The sequence below is a fragment of the Myotis yumanensis genome, unplaced genomic scaffold (genome assembly GCF_028538775.1).
Source record: "Myotis yumanensis isolate MYYU_CA2020_CCGP unplaced genomic scaffold, mMyoYum1.0.hap1 SCAF_19, whole genome shotgun sequence".
Taxonomy (NCBI): domain Eukaryota; kingdom Metazoa; phylum Chordata; class Mammalia; order Chiroptera; family Vespertilionidae; genus Myotis; species Myotis yumanensis.
The window spans coordinates 5,446,013-5,450,941 of NW_027223770.1; positions in this window are offsets into that span (position 1 = coordinate 5,446,013).

Consider the following 4,929-nt stretch of genomic DNA (forward strand, 5'->3'; position numbering starts at 1 on the left):
GTCCAATGGGACTCAGAGTCATAGGTTTTGCTGTAACTACAGGAAAAAAGCCTTGTCCCACTGGGTTTGTGGGCAGTAAGTAAGTCTTGAGCTACTGGGGGCCTCTTGCCACCAGAAGGAGAGGGCCTTCCTGAGAGCAGCGCCAACACGAATGAAAGCAGAGCTAGGAGTTTGAAGAGGGACCAGATCATGGCATCATAAGAGCACCTGGATCCAGCTCTACCTGAAGACCTAACCCCTGGGTTTTAAGGTGAGTTTTTGATACTGCAGAATCTCAGTCAGCACCTCTCTGCATTAGTAATAATGTCCGTTTGCTGACACCACTAGGTGCCAAGCACTGTACTAAATACTTTCTAAATATCACTTCTGATCATCACAAGAACACTGCAGACATTATCATTTCCCGTTTGAAGAAGCAAAAACTGAGGTCCAGAGAGGTGAACCAACTGTCCCCACGTTACACAGCTGTCATGTGGCAGAACTGGGACTTGGATCCAGATCCCCACAGTCTCTCTACCAAGGAAGTGCTTGATCAACACTTTTTAACATTCATCAATTCAACTTTCCAACCTCCCCCAAACGGCCAATGTGTGGGACATGGCTATAGTAAGTTTTGACCTAAGAGTGGAGGTCACCATCATCATAGAACTGTGCCAGCAACACTGAACTGGGGACAGCCTTCTGCCCCCAAAAATATCTCTCTGCACACTCCTCACAGGACCCACATGTCTGTCCTGGAGGTTGACCCATTCTTTGACTCTCGAATATTTTTTGCTCCCCACAGCACCCCTATAAAATAGGAATCATTATTATTCCTGTTCGTCAGATGAGGACGCTGAGGCTCAGGGAGGTAAAGTCACTTGTTACAGATCACACAAGGGCTTTAGTCGAAATCAAGGCCCTGATGAAAAGAGACTCAGTGAAACTGTGTCTTTATCCATTCATGTTCACAGAAAAAGGAGCAGTGAAATGCTTGCTGAATGCATGAATGTATGTATGAATGAATGAATGAGTGAATGAGTAATGGGGATGGAAAAAAAGCAAACAAGTCGTTTCCTATTTTCAAGATTCTTTTAGAAGGTAGGAAATGGTCATAGTGATCAGAAGTAATCCTTCTATAGTTTCTTCACATGAAGCTCGAAGGGAAAGGACAGGGGGCTGGCTGGCTTAGTCTGGGAACCAAGAAAACTAAGATCTGATGTGCCTTTATCTCCCCAATATCCCATTTAACGCTACAATGGAGAAACCAAGGGTAAGTCTGGGGTCAAATACATAGTCTATCAATTATTAGCTGCGTGACCTTGAACAAGTCACTTGGCCTCTCTGAGCCATTTTTTCTCATCCATGAAAAAGGAAAATTCACAAATGCACCTCCCAGGTTAATAAAATAAGATTCACATAGTGGGCATTCATTAAACACTAGCCCCTTTAGCAGTTCTCTTTACTCTCTCATGACTCGATCCCCCACATTTAAGATGGAGATGCTATAACCCTTTCAGTTTGAAGAGAACTGAGTAGCTGCTGAAATCCTTTCACATAAACGCCATCACCTGCCTTCACAGGAACTGGAGGCTTAAATGGGACATTGCATATGAAATGCTTTGAGGGCCTCAGAAGAAAAGGGGTGAAAAAATCCAGAGGGTTATTATTAGACAGGGAAACGAGAGAGCAGGAGCCCACACACGCCTCTCTTATAATCAAACTGACATTGAGGTTTACAGTGCATTGAACACTGCGTTCCAGTCTGGAGAGCTAAAAATGGGAGCCTGTGAAAGCAGCCACTGGGTTAAAAAGGAAGCAGGCCTGGCGTGCTCCCGCAGGCCAGAGAGCAGAAAGGAGGCCAGGCCATTGCCATCCGAGCTGAGGCAGCAGCGGCAGGCGCTGTGCAGACTGGGACACACACCCTACCTGCCGCAGACTTCCAAATAGGCCTGAGACCCCAGGACCTCGCAGGACTCTGGGACACAGCCAAGCCAGCGATATAGCTTATCCTTGGCAAGATGCTCGCTGTCCTGGACCTCAGTTTTCCCATCTTTGAAGTGGAGATATTATGAGGGTTGTTATGAGGACTGAATTAGTTAATACATGAAAGCACCTCCCAGAGTCCCTGGTGTACAGTAAGCCTGCAACAGCTGTTAGCTTATGTGATTGTAGGCCTTGTTTATCCTACCTCTTAGCTTTCACTTACGATGTGTTCCCCAACTGGATCAGCCCCTCCCACCAATCTCACTTATTTCCTCAAAATTAAACCCTGTCTATCCTATATGCCTATGTCCAAATTCCATTTTCTGGTAAAACCACACCTGTTCTGGAAGATTCAGTCATTATTTGAGCACCTGCAATATGCCAGGAGCTGTCCTAGGTGCTGAGCCTACAGCCATGAACAAAATAGACGAAAGTCCCTGCCCTTGTGAATTTCCACTTTAATGTATAGTTATAGTATAGTTTTTCTAGTTCTATTAATATAACTACATAACATATTTAAGCATGTCTTTGTACCTCTTAAAATCAGCTCATAGGACATGAGAATGTTTCAAATATGCAAATCTTCCTGCAAAACAGCCTGCAGAACTACTCCAGGGCAGGGAGGTCCCCATCCCTCTCCCCTGGAGCACTCAGCTGGTCACTTTTCTGGAGGAAAAAAAAAATATTCTAGCTGCCTTGAACTGAGAAACCAGGCAACCCCTGTCTCCCATTTCTCTCCCCACTTCTCCCAGGAACGCCAGATTATGTTAAAATAATCCCCGTACAAGCCTGCCTCTCTGCCTGCATGTCCCCATCATTCAGCACCTCAGGTGACATTTCAGGTGCCTGATGAGCCCTGTCCAGATCTCTCCCCAGAGCCTGGCCATGCCTGGCACAAGTGTGTGTCCTCCGATTGAGCAGGCCTTGGGGAACTGAAGGCAGATGTTCTAAATGAACAGCACCCGACTGCCAGTAATCATCTTGGCCTTTTCTAGCCCATAGACCCTAGAGCCCGCAGGGAAAGGCGTCCACAGTGAGACTCAGCCCCTGCAGGAGGGGAGGCTGGGAAGTCCACAGTCTGATGATGAATGCAAACAGTATCAGAGCCAATGAACTGTGAGGGGACATTTTTCATCCTCCACACAACATGACAGACGCTATGCAATCGCCTGGCCATCAGATCAGGTTTCCCATCCACAACGGTGGCTGCTGACCATGGAAAAATCATTGCCCTTCCTGAACCTCACTCCCTGTTCTGTAAAATGGAGACCGAAAACCCCTCCTGGCCTTACTGGTTGCCCCGAGAGGACATGAAATAACAATTCAGAAAGTATTTTGTAATCACTGTTTATTGTGTAACCAATACTCTGCCTGTGGCTGCAGGGCCTAGAACCTGGAATCTCGAGAGTAGTGGGAAGGACATGGGTGGGAGAACTGAATAGTGTGCCTCAGTGTCTTCATCTGCAGCATGGGTTTGCCAGAACTTTCCTCGGAGATTTGTTGTGAAATAATTGAATGAGGGACCCGGTAGGGTGGCCAGCCATTCTGGTTTGTCCGCGTCAGACCTGAGGGGGTTGTCAGGATGGAAAATCCCCAACACGCCAGGATGGGCTGGTCACTCCAGGGTTCAGTGAATCGGTGCCGTGTCTGGCAAATGCACAGTCTGGCATCTAGTAGGATCCAATAAGCATCAGTCAGCTCAGTGAGGAAGGCTGATGACCGAACCCATGACCTCAGAATCTAGATGCTCCCAGATGATTCTAATGTGCAGCTGAAGCTGAGAGCCACGCCTGGAGGGGGTAAAATCCCCCTACACAGCCATTCTCAATCCTGCCTACAGGTCAAAATCACCCGGGGTGCTTTTTAAAACTCCCCATGCGGGGACCTCACCTCCACCCCCAGACTAATGGAATGGGAAGCCCTGGTGTGGGCCTGGCATTACTTTAGGAGTGCCTGCAGGAACCTCAGGTGTAGGCAGCGATGAGGATCCCTGCTCTAAAACAAAGCAGACCCTGCCCAGGGGAGAGAGTCCTGGCACTCCTGCTGGGTGACTTTCAGGAGCCAGTCTTTGAACAAGGCTGCTATGAGGATTAAAGGAGAGAAGGCGTCACAGGACAAGAAGCTCAGGTAGAGGTAGGCTTATTATTATTATTCATTTAATCAGCATAACAAGATGGTTAAGAGCCCAGCCTTCCTAAGGGTATGGATTTGAGAAAGCCACTCACCTCTCAGTGCCTCATTGTCCTGATCTGTAAAATAGGACATTCATGTCTGCTTCATGGGGTTGTTTGGGAATTAAAGGAGTGAAGGTAGGTAGCAGTGAATTAAGAGTCGAATAATTTCCTCATTTGCAAAATGGGTTCGTGAGCGGGTTCAACCCATTCTGCAGATGAGGGCATTGAATCTTAAACAGCTGGCCCAAGTTCACCACGTTAGTAAGCAGTGGGGCCAGCAGTTGTCACCTCTCACCATGTTCCACACCCTGACGGCATGCCTTCCCACTCCCTGGTCCTGTCTCTATCCCCTGGGCTCTTCCTACCTTTCTCATGATTTCAGTTCCCAGCCCTGCAGCCACAGGCAGACATGCAACAGTAATCACTGAAATGAGTTCTGAGTCAAAGACACAAACAGAAAACAGGGACCCTGCATCCTTGAGCATTTTCCGGGCGAGAGTCACGGAGCCTGACAATCTTGCCACCTTCCTCTTCTCCGTAGAGAATACAGACCCTGTGGGAACCTCTTGACAGCACATGCCAGGCCTGGTCCAGGCTTCACGCATATTCCTCACTTTATCTCCACAGCACCCCCGTGGTGCAGGTTCCGCTATTTCCCCCATTTCTCAGATGAGAACACTGAGACAGAGAATTAAGAAACTTGTTCAAGGAACCCAGGAGGTCTGGCTGCACAGCCCTGCTTGTAACCTTTCCCCGCCTCCAAAGGCAGCCAAAGATCAGTCCGCCGTGG